The 12,406-nt window shown below is 48.3% G+C and overlaps 1 pseudogene; it reads left to right on the top strand.

Moving 5' to 3' along the window:
• The first annotated feature begins 2,165 nt into the window (after nucleotides 1-2,165).
• On the top strand, nucleotides 2,166-3,594 carry LOC100407524 (actin, cytoplasmic 2 pseudogene; annotated as a pseudogene).
• The last annotated feature ends 8,812 nt before the right edge of the window (nucleotides 3,595-12,406 follow it).

A 12,406-nucleotide genomic window follows, 5' to 3' on the forward strand; every position in this document is an offset into this window, starting at 1 on the left:
GGACATGATTTTGTTCCTCTTTATGGCTGCATGGTATTCTATGGTGTATATATACACACACACACACACACACACACACACACACACACACACTACATCTTCTTTACCTGGTCTACCATTGATGGGCATCCAGGTTGACTCCATGTCTTAGCTATTGTGAATAGTCCTGCATGTGTCTTTTTCGTAGACTTATTTTCTTTTGGGTATATACCCAGCAGTGGGATTGCTGGGTCGAATGATAGTTCTAAGCTCTTTGAGAAATCTCCGAATTGCCTTCCAGAGTGGCTGAACTAATCTACATTCCCACCAACAGTGTGTAAGCTTTCCCTTTCTCCACAACCTCACCAGCACTTGTTGTTGCTTGACTTTTTAATCACAGCCATCCTAACTGGTGCAAGATGGCGTCTCACTGTGATTTTGAATTGCATTTCTCTGAAGATTAGTGACGTTGAGCATGTTTTCATGTTTATCAGCTGCTTATGTGTCTTCTTTTGAGAAGTGTCTGTTTGGCTGGGTGTGGTGGCTCACACCTGTAATCCAAGCACTTTGGAGGCCAAGGTGGGCGGATCACCTGAGGTCGGGAGATCAACACCAGCCTGACCAACATGGTGAGACCCTGTCTTTAAAAATTAAAAAAAAAAAAAAAAATTTTTAATAGGAAAAAAAAAAGAGAGAAGTGTCTGTTCATGGTTTTTGCCCACTTTTTAATGGGGCTGTTTTTCGCTAACTGAATTGCTTTAGTTCCTTATAGATTCTGGATATTAGATCTTCATCAGAATATTTGAGAATATTTTCTCCCACTCTGTAAGCTGTGTGTTTACTCTGTTGATAGTTTTTTTTTTTTTTTTTTGCTGTGCATAAATTCCTCAGTTTAACTAGGATCCTCTTGTCAATTTTTGTTTTTGTTGCAATTGCTGTTGAGGACTTAGTCATAAATTCTTTCCCAAAACTGATGTCCGGAATGGTGTTTCCTAGGTTTTCTTCTAGGATTCTTATAGTCTGTGGTCTCACATTCAAACCTTGAATCCATCTTTAGTTGTTTTTGTATAAGGTGAAATGTGGGGGTCCAGTTTTATTCTTCTGCATAGAGTTACACAGCTGTCCCAGCACAATTTATTGAATAGGTAGCCCTTACCCCATTGCTTATTTTTGTGGACTCTGTACAACATCAGGCCTTCCTTGGCCTCCCAAAGTGCTGGGACTATAGGCGTGAGCCACTGTGACGATACCCATTCTTCCCATCCCTGAACATGAGATCTCTTTCCATTTGTTTGTGTCATCTGTGATTTCTTTTATGTTTGTGACTTGCTTTGCAGATCCCTTCCACCTCCTGGGTTAGATGGATTCCCAGGCGTTTCATTTTTGTGTGTGGCTGTTCTTGACTTGGCTTTCAGTTTGGACACTCCTAGTTTATAGAAATGCCGCTGACTTGTGAATGTTGGTTTCGTGTCCTGAAACTGCACTGCAGTCATGTATCAGCTCAGGAGCCTTTTGGTGGGGTTTTCGGGTCTTCTAGGTATGGAATCATAGCATCAGCAAAGGGAGATAGTTTGCCTTTTTTCCTATTTGCATGCCTTTTATTTCTCTCTTGCCTGATAGCCAGGCTTGGACTTCCAAAGGGGTAAAGTTTTAATGTAGGAATTTTTCCTCAATAAAGCTGTTATTTAACAAACAAGCCAGGCTGGTCACGGTGGCTCATGCCCGTAAGGCCAGCACTTTGGGAGGCCAAGGCAGGTGGGTCACTTCAGTCCCGAGTGCAAGACCAGCCTGGCCAACATGGTGAAACCCCATCTCTACTAAAAACACAAAAATTAGCCAGGTGCAGTGATGCTCGCCTGTAATCCCGGCTACTTGGGAGGCTGAGGCAGAGAATCATTTGAATCTGGGAGCAGGAGGTTGCAGTGAGCTGAGATTGTGCCACTGAACTCCAGCCTGGGCAACAGAGCCAAACTCCATCTCAAGAAAAATAAAGAAAGGGAAAAAAAAGGAAGGAAGGAAAGAAAGAAGGAAGGGCAAGACAAGAAAGAGAAAAAAAGAAATAAGAAAGAAAGAGAGAAAAAGGAAAGAAAGAAAAAGAGAAAGGAAGGGAGAGAGAATGAAAGGGAGAGAGAAGAAGGAAGGAAGGGAGGGAGGGAAGAAAAGAAAGAGAGAGGGCCGAGGCCGCATCTCCCGCGAGCACAGAGCCTCGCCCTTGCCGTTCCGTCGCCCGTCCACGCCTGCCGTCAGCTCACCACAGATGATATCGCTGCACTTGTTGCGGACAACGGCTCCAACATGTGCAAGGCCGGCTTCGCGGGCGACGATGCCCCCCGGGCCGTCTTCCCCTCCATCGTGGGGCGCCCCAGGCACCAGGGCATGATGGTGGGCATGGGTCAGAAGGACTCCTACGTGGGTGATGAGGCCCAGAGCAAGAGAGGCATCCTGACCCTGAGGTACCCCATCGAGCATGGCATTGTCACCAACCGGGACAACATGGAGAAGATCTGGCACCACACTTTCTACAACGAGCTGCGTGTGGCTCCTGAGAAGCACCCCGTGCTGCTGACTGAGGCCCCCCTGAACCCCAAGGCCAACCGTGAGAAGGTGACTCAGATCATGTTTGAGACCTTCAACACCCCAGCTATGTACGTGGCCAGGTCATGCCGTCCTTGTACGCCTCTGGCCGTACCGTTGGCATCGTGATGGACTCCGGTGACGGGGTCACCCACACTGTGCCCATCTATGAGGGGGTATGCTGTCTCCCACGCCATCCTGTGTCTGGACCTGGCTGGCTGGGAACTGACTACCTCATGAAGATCCTCACCGAGCGCAACTGCAGCTTCACCCCCACAGCTGAGCGGGAAATCGTGCATGACATCAAGGAGAAGCTGTGCTACGCTGCCCTGGACTTCGGGCAGGAGATGGCCACGGCGGCCTCCAGCTCCTCCCTGGAGAAGAGCTATGAGCTGCCCGATGGTCAGGCCATCACCATCGGCAACAAGCGGCTCCGCTGCCCTGAGGCACTCTTCCAGCCTTCCTTCCTGGGCATGGAATCTTGTGGCATCCACGAAACTACCTTTAATTCCATCATGAAATGTGACGTGGACATCCGCAAAGACCTGTAGGCCAACACAGTGCTGTCTGGCGGTACCACCATGGACCCTGGCATCGCTGACAGGATGCAGGAGATCGCCACCCTGGCACCCAGCACGATGAAGATCAAGATCATTGCTCCCCCCGAGCGCAAGTGCTCCGTGTGATCGGCGGCTCCATCCTGGCCTCGCTGTCCGCCTTCCAGCAGATGTGGATCAGCAAGCAGGAGTACGCCGGGTCCAGCCCCGCCATCGTCCACCGCAAACGCGTCTAGGCGGACTGCGACTTAGTGCATTACACCCCTTCTTGACAAAACGTAACCTGCGCAGAAAACAAGATGAGATTGGCATGGCTTTGTTTTGCTTTTTGGCTTGAGTCAGGATTTAAAAACTGGAGCGGTGAAGGTGACAGCAGTCGGTTGGAGCGAGCAGCCCCCGAAGTTCTACAGTGTGGCCGAGGACTTGACTGTTATTCCAAATATCGTGAGCTGCATTGTTACAGGAAGTCCCTTGCCCCCCTAAAAGCCACCCCCCTTCTCTCTGAGGAGAATGGCCCAGTCCTCTCCCGAGTCCACAGGGGAGGTAACAGCATTGCTTTTGTTGTAAATTATGTAATGAAAAATTTTTTTAATTTCGCCTTAATACTTTTTAAATTTTGTTTTATTTTGAAAGATTTTAACCTCTGTGGCTACCTGTTTTTTTGTCCCTCAACTTGAGATGTATGAAGGCTTTTGGTCTCCCTAGGAGTGGGTGGAGGCAGCCAGGGTTTACCTGTACAATGACTTGAGACCAGCTGAATAAAGTGCACACCTTAAAAATAAAAAAAAATTAAAATAGGCCAGGCGCGGTGGCTCAAGCCTGTAATCCCAGCAGTTTGGGAGGCCGAGGCGGGTGGATCACGAGGTCAAGAGATCAAGACCATCCTGGTCAATTTGGTGAAGCCCTGTCTCTACTAAAAATGCAAAAAATTAGCTGGGCATGGCGGTGCGTGCCTGTAATCCCAGCTACTCAGGAGGCTGAGGCAGGAGAATTGCCTGAACCCAGGAGGCGGAGGTTGCAGTGAGCCAAGATCTCGCCATTGCACTCCAGCCTGGGTAACAAGAGCGAAACTCCGTCTCAAAAGAAAAAAAAAAAAAGAAATTAATGTTTCAATCTTTCTTTTGGAAGCTTCCTCCTACCAATGACAAAATGCAGATTACTTGGTGTTTGGGAATTTCCCTCTTTTTCACTCTAAGCCCTTGTCAAATCAACAATTTGAGAATGATGTACAAAAGTTCTTCACAGGTTGGGCGCGGTGGCTCACACCTGTAATCCCAGCACTTTGGGAGCTGAGGCTGTGGATCACGAGGTCAGGAGTTCAAGACCAGACTGGCCAACATGGTGAAACTCTGTCTCTACAAAAAAAAAAAAAAAGTTCTTCACAGTGGCCACTGTGACCCAAAGTGCTCTTCACTGCGGAAGGGAAGGCGAGCACTGGAGCTCAGATCACAGCTGGAGCATGCCCTCCCGCAGGGCAGGACCTCAGCCGCCTCGGCCCTGGTGAGAGCTCCTGCGCCTTGGGCCACAAGCCCTCCACTGAAGGCAGTGCTGACCTGAGGGTCTCCCCAGAGGACAGGCTTGAGCAGAGAATCTTTCTCAAAACAAGGCAAAACTGAAGAAAGTGCTGGTGAGGATTTAGTTCGTTGGGTAAGAACAGCATGTTCACAAGATCTGAACTCACTGGCCCTCGGTGCCCCTTGAGAGAGAGACGTTCAGAGCTGTGTTTGCTCATCCTCTTCCCAAGGAGCTCCTCACAACAGACGGTGACAAGGACAGACGGACAAACAGAACTGTTAGGAGCAAAGCAGTTTCCACAGGATCAAAATCTTCATCTCATCAGATCATCAAAGCACACACAGGAAGGCTCTCTCAATCCCAGAACCCAGGTGATTTCACAAACGGAAGCCAGGGTGTCATGGGGAGAGTGCTGGCTCAGCCGCAGGTCTCAGGCCGTCCCAGGGAGGCCGTCTCAGCGGAATCCCATGGGAACATTCAGGACCATTCACTGCCAACAACTCAACAGCGCCTCCCAGAAAACGTGTTTATTTTTAGAGACATGGTCTTGCTCTGTTGCCCAGGCTAGACTGCAGTCACAGCTCACTGCAGCCTCCACCTCCTGGGCTCAAGCAATCCTCCCCTGTCAGCCTCCCAAGTAGCTGAGACTACAGCTGTGCTCCACCACATCCAGCTAACTTCTTAGTGTTTTGTAGAGATGGAGTCTTGCCGTGTTGCCCAGGCTGGTCTCGAACTCCTGGGCTTAAGCAATCCTCCCACCTCAGCCTCCCAAAGTGCACCTGGCCTCATAGGATTTTGGAATCTGGGCTCAGATGGTTGATGGTCTGTCTTTCGATGCAAGGACTCACTGGGATAGGACAAACTCATGGCCCAACAGTACAGGACAGAGAAACGGCAAGATGAAGGTTCTGATGAGTGAGCTGATTCCCGGACTGGTCAACTATTTGCCAGAATACATTGTTCTACAAGATTTTCCTGAAGCGAACAGTGATTGGCTGATTTAGTCTCATCTTCCTGGGAAGAATTTTCTAGAAATAATCATTAAATCAGGTTGACGCAGGTGATCTGAGCTCTTGATCCCAAGAGTTGAGTTAAGCAGACACAGGCGGTCTCAATTCTTATCCCGTCCTCAATATTCTGTGAAGGCCCCTGCTGTCTTTTCCACCTCATTTTCTTTTTTCCTTTTTGAGACCGAGTCTTGCTCAGTCACCAGGCACCAGGCTGGAGTGCAGTGGCGTGAGCTCGGCTCACGGCAACCTCCACCTCCCTGGTTCAAGCAATGCTCCTGCCTCAGCCTGCCAAGTAGCTGGGACTACAGGTGCGTGTCACCATGCCCAGCTATTGTTTGCATTTTTTAGTAGAGGCGGGGTTTCACCATGTTGGCCAGGATGGTCTTGATCTCTTGACCTCGTGATCCACTCGCCTTGGCCTCCCAAAGTGCTGGGATTACAGGTGTGAGTCACCATGCCCAGCTGCCACCTCATTTTGTATGTCATCATTTTTTCCCCAGCTTCAAGGAGCCGTCCTGGCAGCCAATTAGGATGGGCTGCTGACCTAAAGGGCTTCTCCCAAAGAAGAAGAAGGACCCATTCACTGCATGAGGCGGCATCAACTTAACCCGACACGGTAGAGGCTCTTCTCACTCAGGAACAAAGCGGTGAGAAGTCGATGCAATACTAACAAGAGCAATCTAGCAACATGGAAACCAGAATTACTTATGTCCAGGTTGGGCTTATTCCGGAAAAGTAAGGTTTATGTCATTTGAAAGGCAATCAGGCCAGGTGTGGTGACTCACGCCTGTAATTTCAGCACTTTCGGAGGCCGAGGTGGGTAGATCACCCGAGGTTGGGAGTTCGAGACCAGACCAGACAACATGGTGAAACCCTGTCTCTACTAAAAATACAAAAAATTAACCTGGCGCATGGTGCACGCCTGTAATCCCAGCTACTCGGAGGCTGAGGCAGGAGAATCTCTTGAACCTGGGAGGCGGAGGTTGCAGTGAGCCAAGATCACGCCACTGCACTCTGGCCTGGGCGACAGAGTGAGACTGTCAAAAAAAAAAAAAAAAAAAGAAAGAAAGATAATATAATTCATCACATTTACAAAATGAAGGTGGCAAAATTATACAATCATCTCAATATATGCACAACAAAACGTACTTTTTCCTCCCCCCACAACAAAACATTTTAAGAGCATTTGATAAAGTTAAATGTTTGGTCATGATTTTTAAAAACCTGTAACAAATTAGGAAAGGAAGGGAACTTCTTTAATTTGATCCAAGGCACCTTAAATAGAATAAGCAAACACTTGATGGGCACAGAAGTGTGGCCGAACAGCTAAGGGCCCAACGCTCCCACTCATTAAAGGCTTAAAAACAGTAAGCAAAAGCAGGTGGATCTTGGAGGAAAGGACCCAGCCCTGTGAGTTATGTTTAGTTTTGTTTAGTTTGTTTGTTTTTGAGACAGTGTTGCTCTGTCGCCCAGGCTGGAGTGCAATGGTGCGATCTCAGCAACCTCCCCCTCCTGGGGAAGCGATTCTCCTGCCTCAGCCTCCCAAGTGGCTGGGATTACAGGCGTCCACCACCATGCCCAGCTAATTTTTGTATTTTTAGTAGAAACAGGTTTTCACCATGTTGGCCAGGCTGGTTTCGAACTCCTGACCTCAGATGATCCACCCACCTTGGCTTCCCAAAGTGCTGGGATTGTAGGCGTGAGCCACAGGGCCCAGTCGAGTCTGGTGAGTTTTAAGGTCATTTTCGAGGCTTAAGTCTGAGGACAGCTAGGGAGTCCTGGCATGGTGCAAGCAGATGAAACCCTAACAGAAAACTCACTGTCTTTCTGGACTTAGGAACCAGAGAACAGAGTCTGGACCAACACAACTTCCAGAAATTAAGGAGGGACTTGTAGGAAGGAGAGAGCCAGAGGAAGTCCCTGGCTGATGATGCCGAAGAAGGGAGGGTTGGGCAGCTGGCTGTCCAGGCTGCGCTGAGACTTGACAGGCTGCTGAAGCTTCTCTGCGGAAGAGGGAAGCAGGCATATCATAGTTATTTTGCATGAGTTTTGACTCTTTGAGGTAGTGTGTTAAAATATTTACCTTTTAAAGTATTTTTTCTTTTAAATGATTTTACTTTGAAATTTATAGGCGCTACCCTTTCATTGAAATATATTTATCTTAATAACTGACTGTTTGGAATCTCCTGAATTCTTTTGCCCAAAGCAAGTGCCTCACATCCTTCATCCCAGTCACAGCTGTTTCTTTCAATTCACTGAGAATTTCTTTAAAATATGCACCTCTTTATGAGGGAATTGTCCTGTCATTTTCTTTCTATGATTTTTTTTCTTCTTTTTGAGACAGTTTCACTCTTGTGCCCAGGCTGGAGTGCAATGGCGCATCTTGTGTCACCGCAACCTCTGCCCCCTGGGTTCAAGTGATTCTCCTGTCTCAGCCTCCCAAGTAGCTGGGATTACAGGCACGCGCCACCATGCCCGGCTAATTTTTTTGTATTTTTAGTAGAGACGGGGTTTCACCATGTTGGCCAGGATGGTCTCGATCTCTTGACCTCGTGATCCACCCGCCTCGGCCTCCCAAAGTGCTGGGATTATAGGCGTGAGCCACCGCGTCCAGCCTAGAATTTCAGTATTTTATCATTGATTTTTCTTGGCATTAATTTTGCGTTTTTAAAATATTGCATTCAAATATAATTTCCTGCGATGGCTGAGCATTTTGACCCCGTTAACCTTCCCTCAGCTCTCTCCCCTTGCTCTGGCCCCAGCCCTGAAAGAGAATTTGTGTTGACAAGTAAGGCTCCTCTGAGGGGCACAGGCCGTTGAACATCAGAGATCCTATCGCGACCTTGGGCACCACATTCATGGCCTCTAGGAAGGGCAGTGTGAGATTTTCTCAACAGATATGAAAGAGCTCATTTTCCTTAAAGAGAAACACTGTTAGGATGAAAACTCTGGAACATCAAGGAAACAAGAAAATTCCTTAAGCGGACAAAGGTGATCCGCCAACAACCTATATTATTTCACGGATAAAATTTAAACAAGGGCCAGGTGGGTGGCTCAGCATTTTGGGAGGCAGAGGCGGGAGGATCCTTGAGCCCAAGAATTTGAGCCTGAGCAATATAGCAAGACCCTGTCTTATAAAAAGAAACTGGGCTGGGCGCGATGGCTCACGCCTATAATCCCAGCACTTTGGGAGGCCGAGGCGGGTGGATCACGAGGTCAAGAGATCGAGACCATCCTGGTCAACATGGTGAAACCCCGTCTCTACTAAAAATACAAAAAAAATTAGCTGGGCGTGGTGGCGCACGCCTGTAGTCCCAGCTACTTGGGAGGCTGAGGCAGGAAAATTGCTTGAACCCAGGAGGCGGAGGTTGCGGTGAGCCGAGATCGTACCATTGCACTCCAGTCTGGGTAACAACAGCGAAACTCCGTCTCAAAAAATAAATAAATAAATAAAATAAAATAAAACTGGACATATACCTTTACGACTGGAAGCAAGATAGCAGGATTCTTACTGCCCTGCTGATGTTCAACAGGACTGGAATGTTTCGCCAATACCAAAAAATAGTATTTTTAAAAAGTATAAATATACATGGAAGACACGGAACTGCCATTGTTTGTAAATGAAATATTTAGAATAACCAACTAAATCAACCCACTATTAGAATAAATATAGGAGTCCATAAAGTTGCTAGATATAAGGCCAACTTAAAAAAGTGTTCCTCGTACTCATAATAACCAACTAGAAAATATAATGGAATATAGGATCTCATTCATAAAAGCATGAAGTACACAAGGCATCTGAGAGCTAAGCTAATGAAAATGAATAAGAACTGTATGAGGCCTGGTGTGGTGGTGCACACCTGTTAGCCCAGCTCCTTGGCAGGCCAAGGTGGGAGGATGGCTTGAGGCCAGGAGTTTGAGACTTCATCTCTACAAAAATTTAAAAAGCTAGCTGGGCATGGTGGCACATCCCAGTCTCAGCTGTGAGGCTGCAGTGAGCCATGACTGCACCACTGCACTCCAGCCTAGGCAACACAGTGAAAAAACAAAATAAGGGCCGGGCGCGGTGGCTCACGCCTATAATCCCAGCACTTTGGGAGGCCGAGGTGGGTGGGTCACGAGGTCAAGAGATCGAGACCATCCTGGTCAACGAGGTGAAACCCCGTCTCTTCTAAAAATACAAAAATTAGCTGGGCATGGTGGTGCGCGCCTGTAGTCCCAGCTACTCAGGAGGGTGAGGCAGGAGAATTGCTTGAACCCAGAAGGCAGAGGTTGCGGTGAGCCAAGATCGTGCCATTGTACTTTAGTCTGGGTGACAACAGCGAAACTCCGTCTCAAAAAAAAAAAAAGTAGGCCGAGCGCAGTGGCTCATGCCTGTAATCCCAGCACTTTGGGAGGCCGAGGTGGGTGGATCATCTGAGGCCAGGAGTTCAAGACCAGCCTGACCAACATGGTAAAACCCCATCTCTACTAAAAATACAAAAATTAGCCAGGCGTGGTGGCGATGCCTGTAATCCCAGCTATTAGGGTGGCTGAGGCAAGAGAACTGCTTGAGCCCGGCAGGCAGAGTTTGCAGTGAACCGAGAGTGCGCAACAGCACTCCAGCCTTGTGGGTAGAGATGGCCACGGGGAGACCTATGTTAATTCTCAGTAAATAATTATAAGCTTACTTGGCTCAGAGTACACTGAAGTTTAAACACCAAACTAAACTACATTATTGGTGCAGTTAATTAGAAATCAAGTGGCAACAGGAGGCTTAAGGTAAAGACCACTCGAGAGCGCAGTAACACTGGGGAACACTGCGGGGTGGTTGCAGAGAGGGGATACTGCTAATGCTTCTCAACACGGAGACTGTTACGGGCCTCGTAAGGAGGGCTTATGCAAAGATCTCTGAGAAGGGAGGCAACCTCTGCTCACAAGATCCGGGAGGGTCTTTGCAGTTGGGAGCTGGCAAGGAGGAGAAAAGCTTTGCAGGGCAGAGATCAGGAACACCTCAGGCTGTGCCTAGGTTCTCCGATATGGAGTGATTTTAACTGCTCTGTGTCCTCAATGCTCTGGAGATAAAAGCCCCTTGATGCACTGGGTGTAGGCAGACCAGGTGGCTCCTCATCTGCTATACTTCTGATGCAGCCACACTCTGATAACGTCGGTGATAAACTCAGAGTACTAGTTTAGCATGTCTTAGGACCTCAAGTGCTCTCCCCTCCCCATCTTGCCCACCCCTCCGCCCTCCCCTTCCATGCCCAATCAGAGTACTAGTTTAGCATGTCTTAGGACCTCAAGTGCTCTCCCCTCCCCATCTTGCCCACCCCTCCACCCTCCCCTTCCACGCCCAATCAGAGTACTAGTTTAGCATGTCTTAGGACCTCAAGTGCTCTCCCCTCCCCATCTTGCCCACCCCTCCGCCCTCCCCTTCCACACCCATGGACCCATGCTGTAAATTCTACTTTTGTGTCTCTATTTCCTTTTCTCAATCCCTTGTCACTGCCGGGACTAAGGGCACCCACATACGGGGTTGGGGCTGGTACCCAACATTGCCTCGGTGACAGAGCGAGACTCCGTCCCCCCCACCCCCCCCAAAAAAAAAACAGAAACACACAAAAATTAACTAGGCATGGTGGCATATGCCTGCAGTCCCAGCTACTTGAGAGGCTGAGGCATGAGAATTGCTTGAACCGGGCGGCAGAGGCTGCAGTGAGCCAAGATTGGGCCACTGCACTCCAGCCTAAACGATAGAGTGAGATCTTGTCTCAAAACATAAACTGTATGGAGAAAAACAGTAGTCACCAAAGATCATAACGAAAAACAAATGAAAGCCTGTCTATATATCATGTACTATATAAAGATGACAGTTCTCTCTAAATTAATCTACAAACCCAATGGAAATCCAATCAAAATACCCCTAGGAATTTTTTTAAAAATTCAGTAAAGTTGTAAAATTTATTGCTTTAACGTAAAAATAAGGACTTTTTTTCTTTTTGGTCACCTAGGCTGGAGTGCAATGGAGCGATCTCAACTCACTCCAACCTTTGCCTCCCCAGTTCAAGTGATTCCCCTGCCTCAGTTTCCCAAGTAGCTGGGATTCCAAGCACCCACCACCATGCCCAGCTAATTGTTGTATTTTTCAGTAGAGATAGTGTTTCACCATGTTGGTCAGGCTGATCTCGATTCTGAAATGCCCGTTTCCCAGGGTGGAGTGCAATGGCACGATCTCTGCTTGCTGCAACCTCCACCTCCGGGGTTCAAGCGATTCTCCTGTCTCAGCCTCCTGGGTAGCTGGGATTAAACGTGACTGCCACCATGCCCAGCTTATTTTTTGTATTTCTAGTAAAGATGGGTTTTCACCATGTTGGCCAGGCTGGTCTCAAACTCCTGACCTCAAGTGATCTGCCCACCTCAGCCTCACAAAGTGTTGGGATTATCGGCGTGAGCCACCATGCCTTTTTTTTTTCACCATGTTGGCCAGGATGGTGATCTCTTGACCTCGTGATCTACCCACCTCAGCCTCCCAAAGTGCTGGGATTACAGGCGTGAGCCACCATGACTGTTTTTTTTCACCATGTTGGCCAGGATGGTGATCTCTTGACCTCGTGATCTGCCCACCTCAGCCTCCCAAAGTGCTGGGATTACAGGCGTGAGCCACCACGCCCAGCCTAAATAAGGACTGTTTATGTTGCAGAGTCAGGCAAATGAATTAGAAAAAACGATAAAACTGGCCGGGCGCGGTGGCTCACGCCTGTAATCCCAGCACTTTGGGAGGCCAAGGCGGGT

Source organism: Callithrix jacchus, chromosome 3 (genome assembly GCF_049354715.1).
Source record: "Callithrix jacchus isolate 240 chromosome 3, calJac240_pri, whole genome shotgun sequence".
In the NCBI taxonomy this organism is placed as follows: Eukaryota; Metazoa; Chordata; class Mammalia; order Primates; family Cebidae; genus Callithrix; species Callithrix jacchus.